The 25,898-nt window shown below is 35.7% G+C and overlaps 1 protein-coding gene across 8 annotated transcripts in view; it reads right to left on the bottom strand.

The window, feature by feature from the left end:
- ERBB4 (erb-b2 receptor tyrosine kinase 4) overlaps positions 1-25,898 on the bottom strand; it is a 1,106,221-nt gene that overhangs the window by 140,396 nt on the left and 939,927 nt on the right. The gene's annotated exons all lie outside the window — the stretch shown is intronic.

Genomic DNA, 25,898 nt, shown 5'->3' with positions numbered 1-25,898 from the left:
AATTTTTAAGCTGAAAGGAAAAGTTTTAGGAATCAATCTGTTCAACATTATAATGAAATTACTCTCCCTTCCACACTCCCACCATTCCCTATATCTGCACCTATAATGGACTTTAAGCATATTATAATTTATGTTGTTAAAACTGATGGATAGAGGGCACTGAATCAAAACTAACCAACCAACAAACTCTAGATTGTGAAAGCCGAGGTCCCCTCAAGTCAGGCAGTGGACATTCCTTGTGCCAGTAACTGGGGAAGAGACAGGTCCCTAGACCCAACAACCATAACTTGGAAGGTAGGCCTTAGAAAAGTCTCCCTCACCCTCTCTTGACCCTGGAGTCCAGAGATGCCTGAGAGAATGGCTGGGTAGTATGGGAAGATGGGAAGTACCAGGGATAGCCAGAGTAAGAACCCAGAAGGCAAGAAAAAAAAAAAAAAAAAAAACATTATCAGTGAAGACAGCTACAGAATTCTTGAAATTAAGAAATAAGGAGGAGAGAAAGAAATCAAAGAGAAGCAAGCCATCAAAGAATGGGGGAAATAAAGAACTAAAGAGCTATGACTCTTTATGACTCTTTACGATTTTGGCCTGAAATAACTGGATTCACAGGGCTCTGATGGGTTCCTGGATAGCCTATGAACTCTACTTAGGGTGCTCTGGCTTACGGTGTACCATGACATCAAATCACCCTCTCTTTTCCTTGGCCCTTCTCCCAACCAAGTAAGGTAAAGCAGGAAGATCTCTGTGATGGAAGTTTTCTTATCCAGGACAAAGTTTTCCTTTATTCTGAGTTGTAGCAATGCTAATTTCATTAAAGTCTAAAGATGAAATATCAGAAACTATATGCACTTAAAGAGTGAAATTTTTAAAAGCTTTTTAAAATTACACTGAAAGTTAGTTTAAAACTAAAATTAAAGAGATATAAATTTTTCCATTAGTTTGTACCCACCTCTGTTTACTAAGATCCTGACATTCTCAAGGGTCTCACCATTTTCTCAACTAGTTCATTAGGAAAGATATTATGCATTTCTCCATCTACTACAATGGTTAATGATGATGTTTATAAACAGAACACAGGATATAAAAGGTAATTTTTGTAAGATGTCAAGCTCGATTTGCTTGGAAATTTCTTTAATTAGTTGAAACTTCTCAAAAGAGTGAAAAAGTGTTCCTTTCAAACAATTTTAAGAGGCAGGATTTCTTAAAACCATATAGTTTTGTAATGAGAGAAGTAGAAGCATAAGATAATTTGGGAAGCATTTCTCAGAGGTATAAAACGTTAAATTGTTCACTTTCTTAAGTCAGGCCCCTCATTTTAAAATCATTTTCTGTCAAAAATAAAGCTTTAGATTTCTAGGTGCTTTTATGTTACTAGAAGTTCCATGCAGGAAAAAAAGAGAAGGGGGTTGAAGAAAGTATGTTTCCTTAAAGTATATTCTTTGATATCAAGATAAATATAGCTTCCAAATATAACATCAAAGTCCAACTCAACATTAAAAATTCTTTAGTGAATTTAAAATTTATACCTGTACCACATAAAACACAGGCTGAATTGAGTTACAGGCCTTAAGAAAATAATAAAACACAAGTCAAAATGCAAGTTCATTTCATATCTTATCAATGGGTAATGAGTTATAATACCAAGGTGACTTTTCTGTATTTCTCTAATTTTCTTCTTTCTCTAATCATTGTCAAGGACAGCTTTAAAACACACACACACACACACACACACTTTAAAAATGTGAGGTTTTTTTTTTTTTTTATGCCTCCATTTTGACAGGGGAGGCAAAAAAAAAAAAAAAAAGGTGAGTTTTTGTTTTGTTTTGTTTTTTTTTTTTTTTCTGTGTACTTGCTTTAGAAAATTTCCAGGAATTTTCAAAATACAATTCGAGAAATTTTAATGAAAATGAAGACTCCAAGTAACAGACATAATTAAGGCATATACAGAAACATTAGTAATAGGTATCCACACTGGTTTATTACATATTGTTCTCAACAAAAATAATCATGAACTTTTTAGTCATTTAGTATTTTTAAAACCTATAACCAGATCACAGAATCTTAAATTTGAAATGTGTCTTAAAGATAATCCAGTAGTCCCTTCTCCCTAATAGCCCTTTCACAACAGATTGCACAGGAAATAGTCTAGACTTTCTCTGATTACTTCCACTGACAGAGAGATCATGACTTTATGAAGCATCCCATTCTATTTTCACATGAATCCAAATAAAAGTGTATCTTCCTTATACAGTAAAGAATTAAATCAGCCTTCCTGTCACCTCAGCCCTTGGCCTTCTTTTCCACTAAATTTTGGATGACAGAATAATTTTACTCTTTTTCTAAGTTACAACTCTTCAAAATTTTAAAGACAATAATTGTATCCCATATTGGGAATGTCTTTCCTAGGCTATAAAATTCTCCAGGTGTTCCTCATATGATATCATTCTCTAACTATTCACCAGTCAAGTTTCATTTTACCTAAATTTGACCCAGAGATAACCATAGTATTAATGCATGCAATCTGTACAAGAGCAGCAAACCCTCTTATTAAGGTGGGCCAAGTGTGAACTAGTGTTTTGAAGTACCACAACAAGGTACTCCTATCAAAAGAATCTTTAGTTGGGGTCCCTAGAATCTGTGGTGCACCCAAGGTGATATCCAGGGAATCTGTGATCTCTATGTATTTAATGTGAATATGATTATGTGCATGTTTAGGGAAGAAAGCATATAACTTTCTATAGATTATTTTGAATTAAAAACTCTTGCACAGTTAAGAACCATTGACCTCTTCAATATGCATTACTATTTGACCAGTTCTCTCACAGTAACTATATGCACTGGTCATATGAAAAAAAGTACAAGAATCTGAATTTTATTTTCACTTATCATAGTATGAACTCTGAACACATGGAACGCTTGATTTTGTCATCTAAAAAGTTATCAATCCATGCCAGTTTTATTTAATTTAAAGCATACCTTATATCTTTACCCCTATAATCAATAAAACATTGGCCTAATAGGGCTAAGAATAAAATTCTCTAAAACACTACCAGAGTCACCCAGGTTGATGTTGGTGTATTGATCAAAGCTATTTGGTAAGACTGTTCTTACTGAGTCAGCATTGAAACCCATAACTTTTCATGATCTTATCAGTTGTAAAAATTTTGCAAATGCCTTGCTAAGAGTTATGTTATGATCCTCCCATCTAATAAATCTGTGGCTTTGATTTGGGTTTTGTTTTGTTTTGTTTAAAGATTTATTTATTTATTCACGAGAGAGAGAGAGAGGTAGAGACACAGGCAGAGGGAGAAGCAGGCCTCCCACAGGGAGCCCGATATGGGAGTCGATCTCAGATCCCAAGATCATGCCCTGAGCCGAAGGTAGACTCTCAACCACTGAGCCACCCAGGTGTCCTGGCTTTGATTTGTTTTAAATGAGCACATCTGAATCTGCACAATCTTTCCTTACCTAAGTAGTCAGAACCATCTGTTTATTAACTAGTGGCTCAGATATGGCCTTCATAGTCTGAATTTAAAACTTTTGTTTTGTTTTGTTTTTAAATCATTCATACACTTAAAGCTTTCTGGCCCTGTTTCCTGCTTTCCATAATTCTTCATGAATTCTGGTTAGGGTTCCATGAACACACTACAAATCTTTGGAAGATAATTCACCTAAAGTCATTTAAAGGACCAAGTGACTCACTCTACATAGCTTTTCATCTGTCGGTTTCAATGCCTTATTCCCATGCCCACTGTACCCTTCCCAGTGTGAAGATGTTCCTCCCTAAGACAGAGACAATATGAAGAGGAAATGCTTTCCATCGCTAGTTGCACTTTACATAGGCTCAACTCATTCTGCCCTGTAACCTTTGTGCAAATGTTGTTTGCAAGTTTCTGCCAGGCTTCACTGCTTGACCTTGGTTTTATATGCTGTTTTCTTGTACATATCCTTGAAATACTCATAAGTCATGCAAAATGCCTGTGAATTCCCAGTCTAGTAAGTCTTGGCGATATTGCTGATATCAAATTTACTGGCTTGTATTAACAATTCAAGCTCATTGTGCTTATTATATATATGAGTATATATTCACCATATACTTTGAGCACTTGCTCTGTGTTGGCTGATAAAACACGAACATGAAGATTATATAGTATCTACTCTTCAGGAATCATAGTCTGGTAGAGAAGAAAAATTTGTACAAATAACTACAATGCAATGGAATATATAAAAGAGATGTTGTAGTCCTATGACAGTATCCAGATGGGGGCAAACATCTGGTGGGAGCAGAGAAGGAACTGGATAGTGTTTAAGGAAAGGATGGCATTGAAGCTGAGTTTCCAGTCCTGATTAGGGTCATTAGAGAATGATATTTTTCCCCAAAAAAAAGATTTTAAGCAAAAGGAATTGCAAGAGGTCAGACCGATGAGTGTTACGATAAACACTAGAAAATTATCTTTGGATTTGGTCACTGATTATTTCGAAGAGAGCAATTTCACTGTGTGGTTAGATAAATGAAAGGTATTTTAAAATTGTTTTTGTGTGTTGTTTTGTTTTTCCACTGCAGAGTTACTGGGACATGAGAAATATATAGTTAGTGTTATAGTGGGAGGCACTACTGGTGGTATCGTATAGTGATATAGTATAGTTAGCTTTGAATCTCTAAAGAATATTTTTTCCAAATTAAACATCTTTCTCCTGATTATTCTTTTAAATCTATACATGTATGGATTTAAATATATATGTTGCTACTCATATATTATTCATTATTTATTATTATACATTCATTTCTGAAAAGAAAGGTCGACTTTCTGCCTCTTTTTTGTGATTATATTTAAGAAACTGGTACACATGTACCTCTCTTTTTTGGGGGATGATGTTTGGTTTAATGTATTTCTCTAAAGTCTCTTTAATTAAAAAATAGGAATTTCTAGTTAAATGCATTTTGCTTGTTTCTCAAAAGATATAGGCTATTTCCTCATCAAGACTCCAGAGTTTTGATGAGCCATTACATTTTTTAAAGAAGTTAAAATCTGCTGTTGGATTCTATCTACATAATTAATTGTTCACGTCCAAGGTCCTTCTTTCTTTTCAAAATTAAATAATAAGAAGAAATCAAACTGCCTTTTCTGTCTCTAAAGACTATCTTCTAATTCTTATTTAAGACTTCAAAGTCCAAGTCTTGGAGATATAGCTTTGTTATTTTAATAGTATTATTTGTTTCACCATGACATGCAGTTAAATTTGGTTGCTTCATCTGGTCTTCTCTTCTACATCCAGAAACACGACATACCACTATGTGTTCTTTTCACATCCTATAGCTGCCTCTTTTTCCTTAGCAAGGGTTAAATGAGTGCCAAAGCTCAATCCTGGGGAAGACATTGTTGGTCTTGTGATTGGTTTTGTGAATCCACAGAATAGATGATGTTCTCCTTCATCAGGCCTTTGTTCAGTGGAATAAGCATTAATGCTTAGAGCTGTTACATTTCCAATAATGCATATTTTCTTCTTTTTCTTTTCAACATTAGTTTGTTCTAATTGCTAAATATATCATTTTTATCAGTATGATGATGGCAAAGCTCATCAAGTTCTAAGTGGGAGGCATCACTAAGCTCTTACTACCCAGCAGGCTTTGTACTGAACTAAATTCTTTACATACGTTCACTGGCCTGTGAGTTACATTAACATTCACAACTCTACCAGGGAGGTACTACTATTAGCACCATTTTACACACAAGAAGCCTGAATTTTAGGAAGATTGACTGAACCCGATTTAAGAATGTGATACATGGTGGAGGGAGGGGTCGCTGTTTTTTATATTAATATTGATCCCATGACTTAGATTCTTTTGAGTTTATGGATTTCTTCTTAGATTATTACTTTCATTCCACCTAGGAACTCTTCATCCTCTTTAGCAAACTGGAGCATAGAAAGCATTCCCCAAGTCCTTTCCCCTCACCTCCAGAAGGGAGATCAGCATACATTTATAGCACATATAATTGGTGAGTGCCTTAGGCAGAAAGACAAACTTAGCACATGGCCTGCAGGTTGCTAGAATAGTTCCCTCAGTGCCTGACTGCTGGGGCATCAAAATGAAGCAGTCCTTTGTGGCTTCCCCTAGACATTTTTCCTCTTAAACAGTCAAGGAAAAATACCTCTTTGCTCTGGGCTGCTGGCTGTGACACTCTACAGTGGACGAGAAGGGAGTAGGCACTCCTTGGATCCTGACTTCATCCCAATCTTCCCATTCCTCTCTCCTTTCCCTTTAATCTGACTGCATCCCATGTAACTGATTCACAGGACTGGCTGAAGCCCTTTTTATGGCTCTATCATATTTCTATATCTTTGGGGACAAACTAGATGTTTTCTGCTAATTTGGGTGACTTCTAAATATTCAATATGATATGTCAGTAAAGGTGGGAAGCCTATCAGGTGAATAAACTGTGAATGGGATGCCTCTAACAGAAGGAGAATAGAGAGAGAGTCAGAGACAGAGAGAGACCCAGAGACAGAGATAGAGAAAAAGACAGAGGCATTATTGGGCCAAGGGACATAGTAAATTTTAAGAGTCTTCTATATTGACAGCTTCCTAAACCCTGAAAATTAGAGGTAAAATAGTGGATTTGTCATTTATTTTAGGTACGGTAATTCACAAAACATTTTACTAAATATAATCATTCATCCATCATCAAGTAATTGTAGGAGTTCCTTGTTCTCCTGCTTCTAATGCCCACAGATATTGCCTTTGTTTAGATCATCATTTATCTTTCATGCAAATGTTGAAATAGCCTCCTAAGGGTTGTCCCTGCCTCCCTTTATCGGATGCTTGAGGTTTGGGCCTCTGGTTAGAAAGAAACTACCAAAGATCTTAAATGCTCATATTTCAATGGCAATGTCCCTTCTGCCGTCTGTTTGTATTTAGACTAATACCTTTAATTTGCTTTCATAATTTCAATTTATAAAGAATTTGAATTCAGCTTTTATGCCTGCCAGGGATATACATGTAATGTCACTTTGTTACAAGTATAAGAAGTCTAATGATTCCATACCTTTCCCTGCTATTCTCCATCCCCTGTTTGCTAAGATTATAGATCCAGCTTAATAGAATGCCACCAAGAACAGGAAGTAAGTCAGAGATTGTCCTGAAAATCTGCATTTTCAATTTTTTAGAAAGATTTTATTTATTTATTCATGAGAGACAGAGAGAGAGAGAGAGAGAGAGAGAGAGGCAGAGACACAGGCAGAGGGAGAAGCAGGCTCCGTGCAGGGAGCCTGATGTGGGACTTGATCCCGGGTCTCCAGAATCATGCCCTGGACTAAAGACTAAAGGCAGTGCTAAACCGCTGAGCCACTTGGGCTGCCCGCATTTTCAATATTATTCAGGGAATCGGGAACATTACTTGGTAGTGAGTAAAGGACAGGCAGGGCTAGGCAAGAAGAGATAGATGGGGGCCATGTGATCAGGCTCACAGAAATCCCAAAAATGCTGAGACGTACAGAAACCAGAGATAAGGGAATATAACCAGACCACCTGGCCCCAGATGTCAGGGAGTATTTTTCCTTGGCTACAAATCATAGAAAATGACCAAACTACAAAGAACTAAGTCATTAAGGGTGTTATCAATAGTCCTTGCTCAAACTAAGATGGCACAAGAATCTCAAAGCCACAAGCTCCCTGGTCAAGTTTTCAAAAAAAGACCAGCCTAAAAAACCTTCAGTGGCAACCCTGTTGAGACCCCTCTCACTTCTGAGAACTTCCCCTCTATCCTCACTTAATAAACTTCTATCTCTTTACTCTCCTTTGTCCTCGAGATGCATTCTTTGACTCCAGGAGACAAGAACCTAGCTCTCCCACTTCAGTAGCTTTGACTAAGAATGGCCAAGGTAGTATAACTTCTGTCTGGGTTTCTCACCCTGTTATACTTAAATATAGGTTTTTCCCTTTACATGCATAATAATGTGTTCTCAAGTGCTTTAGAATTATTAATGAACTGAAATCCCTCAGGAGCGACTCCTTTTAAGTCCTGAAATCACAATTCTTTGAAGACACAGAGTACACCTAATTTAACTTATCTCACCCAAAGTAGTTCTTAAATTCATTCAGTCCCAGCAGGGAGGAGTGCACCCAGGGAGTACTTTCCTGTTAAATATCTCTTATTTCAAGAGGTGGAAGAGCAAACTGGCAGTATAAGGAATCCGTTTTTTTTTTTTTTCCTGCCCGTGTTATATGTATTTTGGGGATAGAAAAATTTAGAACTTCCAATGTAGCAATTTCTGTTGACAAGAAATTCAATTAAGTTGTAATGGGGGCTGTTTTGTTGATAAAATTCCTGATTCTAGTAGTCCGCCCAATGGTTTAACAGTTTATAAATTGTTTATCAGCCTTTCTAAGACTCACCAGTAGGGAAAACAAAACAAAACAAAACAAAAACACAACACTATCTCGAATGGCAGCAACATCGGTAGCTTTGAGAATACTCTTTCTGTGGGTTGCATTTTCAATCTTTATTGTGATTTTCCCTTGCCTACAATCCAATTTCTTTCAGACCCATATGGTGCCAATTTCTTGAAAGCTTATTGTAGTAATATTAAAAATCTCAATCTAAATATCAAATTAGCCCCCAAATCATAAGGAAATAAATCCATGTGGGCTCACAAAATTTCCCCTTCAGGCCTTGAGATTCTAGTTATTTGTTCCTTTGTTTCTTATGAGGAACAAATTGTTTTTAATGTTGCATTTTATAAAGGATTTAAAATGTATGGGTGTCCCCTAAAGTATCTGATTTTTGTGGCATTTTTTTTAAAACAATCATAACTTGAAAAAAATCTCAATATTTGAGCGATGATAATAAAAATTGCTTTGGGCTAAAATTCTGTATTCTGTATCACAGTCCATGGGAAAATTTTACAGCTAAGTAATAAACCTGGAAAATATAGGTTTATAATGGAAATGTTGACAGACTCTAGCAGGCACTGTTGTAATATCTTGAATCTGATTTAAAAGAAGTTTTCAATAACGTTTTTCCGAGCCAGTCTTTTGGGGAATACAAGTTTAAAAAAAAAAAAAAGAATAAGTTTTATACTACCTCAATGATTGATGAAAATGTGAGGAATCTATGGCCAGATACCCTGGGGCAGCTGTGAAAAAGACAGTGGGTGCTTGTAACAGGGCAATAAGCATGGGGAGATTATTGTAAGAAGCTCCACAGTTAAAGTCCCACTACACAGAGATATTTTGATATAATGATAGTCCATAAGTGTCATATGGATCATACTGGTATGTTCTCAGGTAGTAATGGAATAAACTACCAGCCCACCTCGTTATGTTTTAATAGAAAAATTTTATTGGAGGATAATAAGAGTAGATGTCAAGGATGGTATTCTAGAAGTAATCAAGTTATTATTTTGATATACTTGGTGTGCTCTCCCACATTCTACACAAAATTAAGGGACAAGGTACCCGATGTAGGTCAGTTTGTATATTTTAAATTTTATTGTTTATGATGAGAAATAAGAAATATATCCTTCAAGTATCAAATTAAGATGGAAAACTAGTTAGGCACGGGTACCATGAATCTGGGGTCACTGCTTTGCCCTGTCCCGAGTTATGCAATCCAGTGGCCCCATTTAAGAGCCTGTGTGTGGAAATGCTTAGGTCAAGCTGAGACTGCGCCAGAATAGCATCTCCTTGCTCATTAGCTACATTACCTTGAACAAGTCACCTCTCTAAGTCTCACTGTTTTCATGTAAAATGGGAAAAATATGGACAATAATAAGAGTGATAGTAATAATAGTTAACATCATTGGTTGTTATTCTATTACTGTTATTACTACTGTGAACTGTCATTGCCAATCTATATGAAACCAAAGTATGGCAAGGACAATGTGTTCCACAAAATTCTGATTGGCACCAGTCAAGGTGGGTTGCACACCAGGGGCTGGAGGCAATTCATCAAAACTTTCAACCCCAGTATGAAGGGTCTTGGGATGTAGACTCTTGCTTTAGGGAATGCCATACATTCCAGTCTGTAGTAGAAACTGGGTCATTTCAGCTTAATGCTCTGACTTGATGTGCCAAATCTCTAAAGAAACAGCCATCTGAAATTTTTAAAGCAAAACGTAAACAACTAGATTCAAAGTTTTTTAATAATATTTTTATATTTCACAAATTGAGTACCGGCACTCAGATTAAGAACAGTCTTGATATCACAAAAGCTACTCTGACCCATATTGGTTATATTTCCATGGAATTCCTTAACCTTATATATGAATTAGCTTAAGGATATGATTTTATTTAGCACTTAATGCAGCCTTGGTGAAAGGCTTATAAACTCTATTTCATTTTAGCATAATACCTGGCAATGTAATACATACCAGAAAGAGTATGAAAATAGAGGATAATCATTCATTTTGTTTTTAAAAAATAAGATAATCCTAATTTTAAAGATCGATTCAGTCTGACATTTAATCTATGAGAGCCTTCACAAAAAAAAAAAAAAAAATCCTTGGCTTGAGCCTTATATACTCGTTTCTAATAGAAGAGTCCCATTAGTAAACTGAATTCATGCTAATGTGCTTGCTTGGGGCAATAATCATCAGAGTCCCTAGTTCTGGTCCCTGCCACTGGAAGTGCACCAGGAGTGGGTGATGTAGTATTGTAATTATACAATTAGCCTTGTCAAGGCATGGAGCACTGGGGATAGCAGGATCCTGAAGCTTAAAATGCGGCTAGCTGATAGATGACTGTCATTAAGCTCATCCTTTGTTCACTTTATGATGGGGTAGATACTGAGCTCAGGAAAAGGCTTCTTAATGAAGGATAAAATCTTTGACCCGTAGCCACTCTATTTTTATGTGCTCATAACCACTCAGCTCACCTTTCTTTTCCACAACTACACAATATTCTCTTCCACACTCACCTTAAAGTAACAAACATCTGCCAACAAGCTCTTTCTAATCCATCAAATTTAGATGATAGAAAGTGAAATTTTGTACAAATGGTGCTTAGCCTATTACCTCTAATCATGACAATAATAAATCTCTCCATCCTATATCCTTTTCCATGTATACACATTAAATTGAATTTTGTGGAATTCTGACTATGTAGAATTATTCTATATTTAATATATAAATTCCTCTCGCTATTATGTTTATATAGAAGTTTTATAAAAATAGCACCTACATATAGGTATGTGTGTCTCTTTGTGTTTGTATACACACATGCATATAATATCATACAGACTGTATATTTACTTCCTCACATAATATACTAAATATAATTATTTTAAATTTTTACTTTTCTCAGAAGGTAGAAGATTGGCATGAAGCCTTAACTACTTTCTCTCATTTAGTCTGTCTTCATTATTAACCTAATTTTCTTCTCTTCTGGATCCATGCCCTCTTGGTTTGATTGGCCTATCTTTCTTCTGCAGCCCGTGACCTGCTAAACCACTTTCCTATATAGTAATTAGAAGGTGCAGAAGTAGGACTGTAGATGTTCCCACTAATTGTAAGAGAATCTAACACTACATCTTGACTGTTGTTGCGTCCTTCCTAGGTCAATAACACAGAAGCCTGTTTTTCTTCTTTATAGCCACTGTTCTAAAATTTATATGTGCAAATTTATGGAGGATATCCTTTGAAGTAAAACTTTACCAAATTACTAATGCTAGAATTAGACTTAGTGTTCGGAGTACGGTATGTCCATTGTCATGGATGAAACATAGTAAGTTCAAAAAATGTTTGAAAAAGTAAGTCATTATTACAAATACAGCTCTCAGCAAGACTTGAGAGTACAATTAAAAGCAAAGAACTAGGAGGTTTGTGTAGTTATAAAAGGATGGTACGAGGTCATGAAATAGTTCTATATGTTGACTGTGGTGGTGCGGTTATATTAACCAACACCTGATAAAATTGCTTAGAATTACACACATGCAGAGGCTCAGAGCATTCATGTAAAACTGGGGAAATCTGAATAAGCTCCATGGATTGCACCAATGTCAAATTCCTGGTTGCCATATTCTATTATAATTATACAAGATGCTCTCTGTGGAGAAACTGGGTGAAGGAGACATGAAAACCCTCTTTGTTTTTTTTTTTTTGTTTTTTTGTTTTTTTTGTGTGTGTGTGTGTGTGTGTGTATGTGTTTTTGTAATTTCTATGAATCTACAATTATTTCAAAATAAACAAGTTTTGTTTTTTTAAATGCTATCTGGAGAAGGAATTGAGCAGGTGTAGAAGAAGTAAATTTTTGTTTTGCCCTCAGTCTCAATACATTTTTTCTGTTTTCAGCCAAATTGTTTGATCTCCTCATCCATTGTTTTTTCCATGTGCAGCAAAAGGCAAGTCCTATCTCTCTGAATTACTGTAAACATCTTGAAATCTGGGAAAAATGGCATTGCATGCATACATCTAAAAGATCATGAATATATATCACAACTTCCTGAGAGCAATGTTACAACACCCATCTAACTACAGTTTTAGAAAACAAAAGCCATAGGGGAGCCATAAAGTAGCTATACCAATCCTGCTACTTTAAATTTGCATTTGAGAAAATCACCGTGTTCCTAAAAGCTGCTACAATACCAAGCTTCACATAGTCATGAGGAGTAGATGTAATTGCAAACACTTTACACACATGAAATTCAATTTAATCCATTTGGGTTGGATAGCTTTCACTTTTCTGTCGAAAAAAGTACATTCAAAGTACTAGCTAGTGCATACATTTACTGTAAAGAAATTAAGTTCTTTACTTTCTGGATATGTATGGTAGCTGAATGAAAACCTTTGCCATTTATAGAATGGAGTAACTTCCAAGCTGAATTAGAGTTGCTCAGCATGCCAAACAAAGCCACAGGCAAAGCAAACCAAAAAGGAAGCTTGCTATTTTATAGGTTAGACAAGAAACAGCCTACATGACTGCTTCTCTAAGTGAGAGACCTTCATATTTCATGCAAACCCCAGGAAACAATTAAGGCCTCATTGCAATTCTGGGACCTGTGCTCTAGAAACTGCATCAATAAACTTCATTTTCATCTGGTACATTCGAGATTCTCGTATCCCTTACTACCCTTTTATATCGTCCTCCTTTAAGGCAATGAGTATTTGGCACATAAATAAAAAGCATGAGGTTGTTTCAGGGAGGAGATAAACACGATTCAAATTCAGCCAGGTGCTTTATCACCAATTTGGGAGGTTGCAATGTTATTAGACATTCTGATATAAAGATGGAGAGGGAAAACTATCGGTGGAAAAGAGAGATTAAAAAAATAAAAACAAGCAACACTTGGAAGGTAAACTGAAAACACAAAAGTATGTGGAAGTAAAAATCTAGCTGCCTCTCATTCAATATTCTATAGGGGGAAAAATACATTACATCATTTAAAAGTTATCACAAGAGTCATATGATCTTTAGACTGACTCTCTAATGCTATAGTAGTCATTTCACCTAAATTGTCAACAAGGAGTCCACAAATCTTACAGAACCAGGGGTAGGGGTGCTGGCTGTCAGATGACCTAGGCTGAAGAGTCTGGTGACACTAGGGATACCAGGGTGATCATGGATTCAGATCCTGACTTTGTTATTAAGCACTGTGGCCCTAACCAGACTCTGTCACCTATTCGGGCTTCAGTCTCCCCATCTTCAACACAAGCTCATCAGATGGTCTTCAAAATGGTCTCTGAAGACCCTGGGAACCTCAGAGTCCCATGAAGCCCTCTCAATGCCATCTGCTGCTATAGTAATGGCTTGGTTTTATTTGGTTAGATTTTCAAGTAAGATTTCACTTAAAACAACTGCATGTCTTAAACATTTTTTTAAAGTCACCGAACTAGATAATCTTCCGGGCTCCTTGCCTTGCCAAAATTTCAACAAGTTCTGATACTAATATTTTTTTAAAGATTCACCACCTGTACAAGTAACTTTTTTGGAATGGATCCTTTCCATGTAATTTTTCTATTGCTTTCCTTTCCTCTTGTATATGCAGCAAATTACTTTAGGATCCTAGTTTGGGTTTTACTCACGCTTCTTTAGAACAAATAAGAAAATCTGTATTTCTAGTCTGGACTTTTTCTATCTCAAAAGGGTTTTGGGGGGCACCTGGGTGACTCAGTCAGTTAAGCAGTCCAACTCTTGATTTTGGCTCAATCATGATCTTAGGGTCGTGAGATCCAGCCCAGCATCAAGCTCTGTGCTGGGCATAGAGCTTGCTGGAGATTCCCTCTCCTTTCCCCTTTCTCCCCACAATGAAAAAAGGGGATGGGGTTTATACTGCAGGATCTAAAATAGCAATTTCAAGGCACCAGCCTCCAGGAGATAAGTCTCTCAGATTTTATTGCTTGAGAAATCCACTTACATCTATCTAGTTGTAGAGGTGAGGTGGAATGTGGATAAGGTTGAACTCAACAGCTCAGAGAAAAATGGTTAGGTTTTGCACAACCAAGAAGAAAAGAAGGAATCCTGAATGGCATTTTCAGAAGGGAGTGTGGAGTGGGCTGTAGGAAGGTTATGCTTCTACTTTTACTCTGAACCACAGAGCTGCTAGGCCTCTCTTGAGATGGTGTGTGGATGGATGCCCAGGACCTGAGGGACTGAACACCATGAGTTGGAGATCTGTAGGTAGACAGTCGACTAGCTTGATGGAAGAAGAGAGTTATGTGAAGCAGAGCACAGCCTCTCCAGTCATCCTGTCCAGATCAGCTGACAGCCTGCTACTCAAGAGCCCAGAGTCACCCAGCAGACCCAAACCCATGAGAAAAATACCAATTGAGTTCTACACCAAATATTTCCTTTTCAAAAGAGAGAGAAGGAAAATGATTTGGAAGCTATAATGACTATACATACCTAACAGAGACACTGGAGAGCTCTGCTTCCACGGAACTGAACAAGGAGCACATTTACGTACCATTTATGAAGGTCAGAGAAGTGGGGACTGTCCCTGTCAGCCAAGCATCATATATATATATATTTTTTATTTATTTAAATTCAATTAATTAACATATAGTGCATTATTAGTTTCAAAGGTACAGGTCAGTGATGCATCAGTCTTATATAACACCCAGTGCTCATTACATCACATGCCCTCCTGAATGCCTATCACTCAGTTACCCCTCCAGTGACCCTCCATTTGTTTCCTATGATTAAGAGTCTCTTATGCTTTATCTCCCTCTCTGATTTCATCTTGTTTTATTTTTCCCTCCACTCCTGTATGATCCTGTTTACATGAGTGAGATCATATGATAATTGTCTTACTCTGATTGACTTCTTTTCCTTAGCATAATACCTTCGAGTTCTATCCACATCATTGCAAATGGCAAGATTTCTTTTTTTGATGGCTGAGTAGTATTCCATTATATGTATGTGTATATACATACATACATACATATATATATGTACACACATACACACACACACATACACACCACATTTTCTTTATCCATCCATCTGTCGATGGACATCTGGGCTCCTTCCACAGTTTGGATATTGTGGACATTGCTGCTATAAACATTGGGGTGCAGGTGCCCCTTCAGATCACTATATTTGTATCTTTGGGGTAAATACCTAGTACTTCAATTGCTGCATCATAAAGTAGCTCTATTTTCAAATTCTTGATGAATCTCTACACTGTTTTCCAGAGTGGCTGCACCAGCTTGTATTCCCACCAACAGTGCAAGAGGGTTCCCCTTTCGCCACATTCTTGCCAACATCTGTTATTTCCTGACTTGTTAATTTTAGCCATTCTGACTCGTGTGAGGTGGTATCTCATTGTGGTTTGATTTGTCTTTCCCTGAAACATCATATATTTCTCATCAGATTCTTCCAATATCCCTAGAAGAATCCTTGAAGGGACTTCCCAATATATTATTAAAATGGAATGGTTGTCTAATTGTTATAGGTGAGCAGCAAGCTGGAATAATTTTAATTTAGAAAAAATATTAATGTAATGTTCCTCTAATCTGTTATCTCATATCAAACTCACTCTCGCTTAGCATGAGGAAATGATGGAAAAAATTCTTCAGGGCAGATTGGTATTTTGTCCTGGAAAAAAATTTCAAGCAAACCTTTTAATAATGCAAAGGTATAGCAATCTTCTGAAATGGCTGGACTTGAGAACACTGCTCTGTGTGATTAAAAACAAAAACAAAACAAAACCAAAAAAACAATGCTAATATTTATTGAGCAATACTATGGGTTAGGCAATATATTAATATACTGACATATTTTATTGTTTTATTTAATTGTTGTAACAACTCTAGGAGTCTAATATTGTTATCCTGATATTTGCATAAGGAAGTTGAGAGTTTTAAAAATTTGTCAAAAATTTTATAGCTAATGACTACTAGTTGGGATTCAAAGCTAGATATTTTTAATTCTAAAATCTATCTTCCTTCACCATTATAATCATAGTAGAGTCTCAAAGGAAATTTGCTATATTCATGAGTACAATAGTAAATGAGTATAAACGAATAAGGAATATAATGAATGAGTAAAAATGAATAAAGAAATATATATATATTCCTATTCTGTGGAAACTTCTAATTTTTCAGACTAATGTCAATTGCTCCCATTTATTTATTAATTCAAATTTGATAAACATAATTTTGCTTCATTTTATACAAGCACAAATAGTCTCATTTAGCAAAATGGGTCTCAAAGTTCACACAATGATTCATAATTTATACTCAGATTTTATTTCTCTATGGTTTATATTCTGTTACACATGCTGTCTTTCTGTAAAAGTCATGTCTTAATTAATTTTGATGCTAACAAATATTTAATAATGTATTATAATTTTACTTAATATTTTAATAACATATTAAGCACTAAAGCTTTGGTAGCAAGTGTGCAAAGTCAATGTATGATCTCATTTAACTATCACAACAGCTGGATGAATAGCGGCTGTTGCTCATTTTATAAATGAGGAAACAGATTTAGAGACATTAAGGAATTTGCCAAAGTCATACAGATGATACATGGTAGAACTAAAAGAGGAACAGAGAACTGCTTCCTTCTAAATTCTGCCCTAAAGTACTAATGGATGGCACCATCTCTCATCTGTCACCATATATGGCAATATTTTTTGCTTACTTGGTTTTTTTTAAGGATTTTATTTATTCATGAGAGACATATAGGGAGGCAGAGACAGAGGCAGAGGGAGAAGCAGGCTCCCTGTAGGGAGCATGATATGGGACTCGGGACTCGATCCCAGGACCTCGGGATCACAACCTGAGCCAAAGGCAGACACTCAACCACCAAGCTACCCAGGTGCCCCTGTTTACTTGGTTTGTACCTATCTTCTCCATCAGAATATAAAAACTTGATAGAAGGACTTAGGTTGTTGCTCTTTCTTGAAACCCCAGATCTTGGGATAGCACCTGCTACATTATAACTTGATATTTTTTAAGTGAATAAATAAATGAATCTTTCCTAGTTAAAAACCACAGATATTCTTCTTTGTGATTTTAAATTGCAAGTGTCTAAGGGCACCCAGGGGGCTCAGTTGGTTAAGGGACCATCTCTTGATTTCAGCTCAGGTCATGCATGATCTCAGGGTCCTGGGATTGAGCCCCTGCTTCACGCTCAGAGGGGAGTCTACTGAAGATTTTTTCTTTCCTTCTGTCCCTCCCCCCACTTACATGCACATGCATGTGCTCTCTCTCTTAAATACAAAAATAATTATTAAAAAAATTTAAGTATCTAATGAAAACATAGATCTAAATAATAGAGACCTTGCGAATATTCACTTATTAGGCTGCTTCTTTGGTGGTGGTGGTGGGGAAGTGAACAATGTATCCTCATGAGATAATCAATGACTTGTCCATTATTCTTCATCCTTGGACTACTTTGCAGCATGACCCTGGGAAAGTCACTGAAGGTATTTATTCTGAATACAATTTTACCATAAGTCAGATTCATGCTATTGTATTTCTCTAAAGATTTGATGATAATTTATTAGAATATATAATGCATTTAAAGTTATATAATAGCAGTAAAATGATAAATAAGTTAAATAAGATAAAAGTACAAATATATAATAAGATAAATAAGCTGTCATTCTTGTTGCTTCCAATGTCGCTATGTGACTAGAAAAAATTGATCCCTCTATTTTTCATTTAAATTGGCAATTGTTGTTAAATGAGGTTTGGCTATGTCACTAACACTCATGGCTTGTAATTCCAATATGTCTCTTCTATTCCACCTTTGGAAAATATGCTAATTTTTCTGTGTCAGAACATACCCCCAGGGCAGCCCAGGTGGCTCAGCGGTTTAGCGCCACCTTCAGTCCAGGGTGTGATCCTGGTGACCCGGGATCAAGTTCCATGTCAGGCTCCCTGCATGGAGCCTGCTTCTCCCTCTGCCTGGGTCTCTGCATCTCTCTCTATGTCTCCCATAAATAAATAAATAAAATCTTAAAAAAAAAGAACATACCCCCAAATCCATTCATTCAATTGACATTCACAAACTTCTAAACAGTATTAAAAGTCATTATATTGAATATAGTAAGTGCCAATTTTATATTTTCTAGATTGTTAGTAGTGTTATGTCTCTTCTCTAGACTATTCACTATTTCAAAATTTTATATATTAGTATATGTAATATATATAATATACACATTTAGTGTACATATGTACATTGACTGAGGTCGTATGTACATATAGACTTTAGTCTTGACCACAAACAAATCTGAAATTTCAGTGCCCAGTTCAGGCATTTAACTGACATCAGACATTCAGATTTGAATCTAATTTTATTCATAAAGAGGAAATAGCTGGATAAAATTAGTTACCTGTCACTCTGTATACCTACTGTGAGTAGAAAAATGGAAAGGGGGAAAGAAAGAATATGAAGATTCTGCTTATGCAACATATTTAAACCTTAATACTTTATATCTGTGTGTAGAAGAGGAATTCACTTCGTAACACAGAAATCTGCTCTTCGCAGTCCTTGTGAACTGTTTGAACTGAGAGGGGTTCTTTACACTTTGCCCTTCACACGAACTCCTACTCTGCCACCAAAGATTAATTTAACTAAGGTCCACAAATGCTTTCCAATGCTACAAAAAGTCAGTTTTCACAATATATTTCTCATTAGCACCAAATAGGAATATGATATGACAAGAAAAGTAATTTGGGGATGAGGTTGAGTGTGAAATTTAAAAAAAAACTGTAATTGAGAAAATCTATTAAATTGACCTAAAATTATTATTTTTTTAATTTTTATTTATTTATTTATGATAGTCTCACAGAGAGAGAGAGAGAGAGAGAGAGAGAGAGAGGCAGAGACACAGGCAGAGGGAGAAGCAGGCTCCATGCACCGGGAGCCCGACGTGGGATTCAATCCCGGGTCTCCAGGATCGCGCCCTGGGCCAAAGGCAGGCGCCAAACCGCTGCACCATCCAGGGATCCCAAATTGACCTAAAATTATACTGATCTTTTAATAATACAGATTTTCAGAAAACACAAATGCTGGAATCAATCTATTTGTAAAAGTTACAAATGAAATAATCTTATTTAGAAGCAGAATATAAATTATTTTGCTTACACATATTAGGTCAAAGTTTACTCTTTAAAATATTGAGTGACTTTTATCTCTACCTCTTTTCAGAAGAATTTTAAGGATAGTTTGATTTCTGACTTAACCAGACAATAAATTATGTTAGTCTACAGTGGACAACTGACATGTGCTTTTAGAATCATCTCTTTAACTAGTTTCAATGTTAACCACTGAAAAAAGAAAGCCCTGGGAACCCTATATCTGAAATAAACTGAAAATTGGAGTTCCAGAAGAAAATTTGACATTAAGGTAAAATAGACCAACAAAGCTCTGAAAAAGGCTTCAAGATTTTGAAAAATAATAGTGGCCTATACTCAGTATTCAGGCTTTAAAAATACAGTAACAACATCAACAAAAATGTTTCAAATATTCTTTTCTTTCTTTCTTTTTAAAGATTTTTATCTATTTATTTGTGAGAGAGAGGTGGCAAGAAAAAGCAGTGGGAAGAGGCAAAGGGAGAGAGAGAGAGATGTAAATTCTCTGCTGAGCAGGAAGCCTGATGTGGGGCTCTGTCTCAGGACCCCAAGATTATGACCTGAACCAAAGGCAGACACTTAACTGATTGAGCCATCCAGGTGCCCCTCAAATAAGCTTTTCTTTGGAAAGCATTCAGGAGCTAAAATGTGTACAGTAATAGGAAGTCAGACCAATATTAGCCTTATTTCTAACTTGAGATTGAAAAGTTAGAATTTTCTCTCTGTTCCTCTTTAGTACAGCAGTATCTTATTCAAATCATTACCCCCGACTTCAGCTCTTTGCTACCAGAGTGGTGGTTTCACGTTTTCAATATTACCAATAATCCAATTTTCCAACATGAAAATTATAGGCCATGATAATAGCAAACATAGGACAACATCTTAGGAACCAATGCAGAAAAACACATGAGGATGGGGGACTCGTGTCCTTTTTCCCAAAGATCAATACTCTGGTTTCTCTTCAGATCGTATAAATCTTTCGCCCTTTTACCAAAGATCAGAAATACTGAATATTAAACGTGAGATTATCTCCTCCTATCCCTAGCATGGTGTAAGAACAAATGCTATGTCTTTTACAGTTGAGATTTAAAAATTGATTATTTTTAAAATGACATTATTATTAATATGTCTAACTATGAGTGTAATTGCCTTTTCCTATTGCTTCATCTCAGATCTATCCAAAGGAATACACAGTGTACATCTTACTCCATGCTAAGCAGTGTTTTTAGCATATTATAAATACTACCTTATTCTCAAAATTACTCCATGAAGCAAGTACTATTATTATCCCCATTTCAAAGGGCTCAAGATATTAACCAAGTTGTCCAAGGCCACACAGCTGGCAAGTGGTGGATCTGGGATTAGAACCCATTTAGACTGGTTGTAGAGTCTTTATGCTTAACACAAACTAGTGCCAAACTACACATTTTAAATTCCTAATTTGGGATCCCTGGGTGGCGCAGCAGTTTAGCGCCTGCCTTTGGCCCAGGGCGCGATCCTGGAGACCCGGGATTGAATCCCACGTCGGGCTCCCGGTGCATGGAGCCTGCTTCTCCCTCTGCCTGTGTCTCTGCCTCTCTCTCTCTCTCCCTGTGTGACTATCATAAATTTAAAAAAAAAAAAAACCTTTAAATTCCTAATTTATAGCATCACTTGTGATCAGTATCTTCTATACTGTGTAATGGTTCACAGAACAGTTTTGAGCTTGCTTTACCAAGTAAAACATTGGTTCAAAAAACACTTCATAATTAAATGAATATCTAATACTTTCTCCTGAAAATGTGACATAGATGATGATGATAATGAGGTAATAAATTCTCATGAAGACAATGGAGATTATCATTCATGATAGAATCTTTTCTTTTATGGGACTAATGATGAGACACAACTATATATGTCATGCTCCTCACCACTCTTCATATTCAAAGTGCTGTTGAAGAAAGCAAGGGGCTCAGTTGCAGTGATGTGTTAAAGAGGACATGTGTTTAGAGAGGACAGTGTTGAATGGTTTAAAGTTTTGCTCGGGTATCAGCCCTGGTTAGAATCCAGACATCTCAACCTACTTATTTGTCCCTTAGAACTTAATTTCCCCTATTTTCCTCATCTATAAATTGGGGGAATAATGGATTATATCTGCTAGAGTTTCAGTAAAGATTAAATAATACAATGTACATAAAGCACCATGCAGATGCCAGGTGTGTAAGAAATGTTTTATCTACATGGACTCAGTCATTAGCAGTGCTATTCACCATGAAGTTTCTTCACTCTAAACTCACATCTACTTTTTAGAATTTGCTAAGTTGTCTTAAAAACTGTTTTCCCAACTCATTAGCAACAACTATGAAAGAAGGAATTCTCATCATTATCTTCTATCTTGGATTCATAAAGCACCAGGGAAGAAAATTGCATTATATGAACATTTAATATATTCTGCTCTGCTTACCAAATTAAATTAAGCTCCAAATAGAGTATATGCAGAGTAAATATGGCTGCCTATAAGAGGCAAACAATTTTGCTGTTTAAATTTGTGTTCTCTATGACATAAAATATTGTAGAATTATATACCAATGGAAGAATGGAAAGAAAACTGGGTTTATAGGTTAAATTAAAAAAAAATTCTCCTATATAAAACATAGCTTAGTGGTTCTACTATTTATTTACTAGCTTTGTTAACTTAGTTAAGTAATTAACTTTTTCTGTGATTCTTATCTGTGAAATGAAAATAATGATACTTACCTCATAATTTGTGATGAGACAAGTTAATTAATGAATAAGATATACAAAGTAGTAGTTTGCACAGAATATAAGTTGCTTCATGTGAGCTGTAATTATTATTTTCCTACCTATCATTGTATTTTCTACAGGCATGTTATAATATAAGTATACATCAGTTATTTTACAACATCACCCCCAATCCTTCCAGCTTTATCAAGGAAAGAAAGGATGCAACCAAAAGCAAAGCAGGTCTTGGGGCAATTATGATGCCTACTTTCATGAGCCTTTCTTGGCGAAGATTGAAAACAAAGAAGCCTCTAAGTTGCTGGAATAGTGATTTGTAAAGTACTTGTGTTTACCAAGACCATCTTACTCATATTTTACAGACATCTTTAAAATAATTTTCTGTTTTGGGCTATCAACCTATAGCTAATAAGGGAAAATGTTTTTAAAGATTCCATGTTCTAGTTGCTGAGCCAGGGAACTTGCATTGGGCTGTCTTATTTAATCTTTGCAAACTACTATGAAGAAGTATACTAGTTTTTGATTGCTCTATCTAATTACCATAAATTTAATGGCTTAAAACAATACATCCTTTAGCTGCAGATGTCAGAAGTCCCGAATTGGTTTATAAACTGGAATGAAATCAAGGCGTAACAGGCCTGGACACTCTTGGGAGAATCTGTTTTATTTCTAGAGGTAGACTCTCTTTTCTGGCTTATGAGCCCTTTCTCCATCTTCAAAACACATCACTTCAGCTCTGCTCCCATCCTTACGTCTTCACTAACTCTGATCTACCTCCCACTATACGTATTCTTAGATTACATTGGGCCCACCTGAATGATACAGGATGATCTCATCTCAAGATCCTTAATTTAGTGATATTCACACATTCCCTTTTAACATGTACAGTAACTTATTCACAGATGCTGGGGATGGGACATAACCTCTTTGAAGGCAGGGAGTTTCAGCCTACCAGAGGTAGATACCATTACACTCAATTTGCAAATAAGGAAAAATAAGTAGTGATTATGAACTCTTAATACACTGAGAAACAAAATTCAAAAAGTTTGACTAACTTACTCAAACTCACAAAACCTAAAAGTAGTCACCAACATACTAATGTAGGTCCTTCTGATCCTAAAGCTATTTCTAATACACAATTCTGCCCCCAATGTAGGAAAAAAGATGAAGAATAGGTTCCCTCTTTAGGTGTAGATTTTTAAATTTTCTTTATGAGTTAAAATATTTAATAAATGTTTATTAAGTGGCCACTATACCGATTTTTGGTACCAGGAAGAAATATGAATCAGAATAAGTCAGTGGCTAGGTAATCACAAAATTTCCCATATGTTTAAATAACCTATAACTCCTCAATCTATAATGAGAGTCCCAACCAAATTCAACTACCCTATAATTGAAAGCTCCAGTGTCACCTCATATAAACCTTAGCAATTTGTCATGTCCGGAACTGAACTCTCAATTTTTTTTCTACAACTATATTCAATCCTCAGCCTTCTCCAGCTCGGGAAACAGCACCACCATATCCTCCACAACTGATTAAGTATTCAAATGTGTATATTCAAAAATATATCTCAATCCTACTTAATTCTCCTTATTTTCATTACCCCTAGACTTCTGACTGGTATTTTCATTTCCATTCTTGGATTGCTTTGATCTCATCTCCATACATAAACTGGCATGATATCAGTAGAACATAAAGTACTTCAATATCTACTGTATTTATAATAAAATCCAAACTTTTCATGATACACAGGGTTACCAGGTACCTTATTCTGTTTAGGACATTTGTGTGCCTGCTGTCTTGGTGTAATTAGTGATAGAGCCTTCTTTCACCCCTGAAATTGTCCCAGTTAGATGATAAATCACATGATCACCATATTCATAGGGTTCTTGTGCAATCTTTCCTCTGCCAAAATTTTCTTCCCATAGTCAAACTTTTCTCTCCCAAGACTCAATAGTGTCTATTTTATAGTCTCTCCGGTAATTATTTTTCTTCAAAATCTGAATCAAAGTATTAAGTATAATCATATACTTGTTTTAATCTGTTGACTGTTCATGCCATTAGGGTATACAAAGACAACTAGGCCCATGTCCATGTTGTTTGCCCCCAAACACTTCAGGCAACATAGTACCTGACACTTGAAAGGTGTCTACCGGTATTTATTAAAACGTTAATGACTAAATAAACTTGTCATAGAGTCAGATAGCTATATAAACACATAATATAACATTTAAATAATAAAACTGTGTTCAAGATACCAATGACCAAAATCAATACAGAAGCAGAAGTAGTTGTTTCTGTTTGGAGAAAAAGGTTGAGTAGGGAAGGCTCTATAAGGAGAGGAAACCTAGTCAGCGTTGATGGATGAAAAAGATCATATTATGTGATCAAGAAGTTATTAGGAAAGATTTCTAAGCAGAAAGGATGGCATTCACAAAGGCAAAATGGCTTAAAACAGTGTGATTATTCTGGGAACTCAAAGTAGTTTCTATTATTAGAGTGTACAGTCTTGCATAAATGATATATTAATGTCATGAATCCCTAAGGACAAAACCTAAATTACGAAGAACACCGCAGGAAACAGAGAGAACAGCAAAGAAATTTGAAACTTAGTTTTGTTTTCATTTTTAGTGCTGGGATGATTTGAAAATTTCTATTGCATGTTTAGCTCATCTTATAAATCATAGATGCTTAGATATGTAAATCAGTCTTTAAAGAGTTGTATTTCAAACTTCATTACCATAAAAAATCCTCTCAGTAGTGAGTTTGTCATGTAATTGTCACAAAATTATAATACATGGTCCATAAGGAAACTACAATGAGATTCATGATATATAAAACTAAACGGGGCTTTTCCCTCAGATAATTTTTGGTTTACATATTAAGAATTACCTCAAATTTCTACTTTGGGAAATGAAATTTTACTCATTCTCAGACTAAAAAGAAACAGACTAGAATTACTAAATTAACACGTTCGCATTTATATTATACAAATGCAAAGATGAATACATCTGTAAAATTAATCAAATAGTAGGTCAAATTTTGATGTAAATAAAAGTTGAAGTAGAGAATTAAAACACATCTCAGATCTACTTACCTAGGAGAAAATTTTCAAGAAATATTCTTGGTACAGATAATCATAAATAGGTTATTTGAATATAAAAAATGTACACCAGAAGTTTCTCATTGGTGTACAATAGAACATAAATGCTTTGTTTGGCTTCCTGAGCAATTCAAAAGTTTGAGCCAAGATTTAAATTTGGAAAAGTCCACATAAAAAAAAAAAAATCAGAATTCTGGCCCCTGGTGGGGAAAAAAATGGCCATGGTCCTATAGAGGGCAGTAGGAGTTCTCTAGCTCACCCACAGAGCCACTTCCCCACCATCCAAAGTGCTGAGATCTATGCCACTTCCCTTATATATGTTACATGCCTGATCATATGCCACACCAAAAAACTATTGAGAATGATCAAAATATCTAGGAAAATATTTACAATTTGATCATTTGTAATACTTAGAATTGAATGCAAATACTATCTTAATGAAATCATCAAAAAATGGAACAATTCAGACAATCTTTTCTTTCTTGGATTTTGTTATTTAAACTATATCAAAATAAACAAAAATCCAAACAA

The sequence above is a fragment of the Canis lupus genome, chromosome 36 (assembly GCF_048164855.1).
Source record: "Canis lupus baileyi chromosome 36, mCanLup2.hap1, whole genome shotgun sequence".
NCBI lineage: Eukaryota > Metazoa > Chordata > Mammalia > Carnivora > Canidae > Canis > Canis lupus.
Note: the sequence above shows the minus strand (reverse complement) of the source record. Positions and strands in the feature narration are given on the sequence as shown.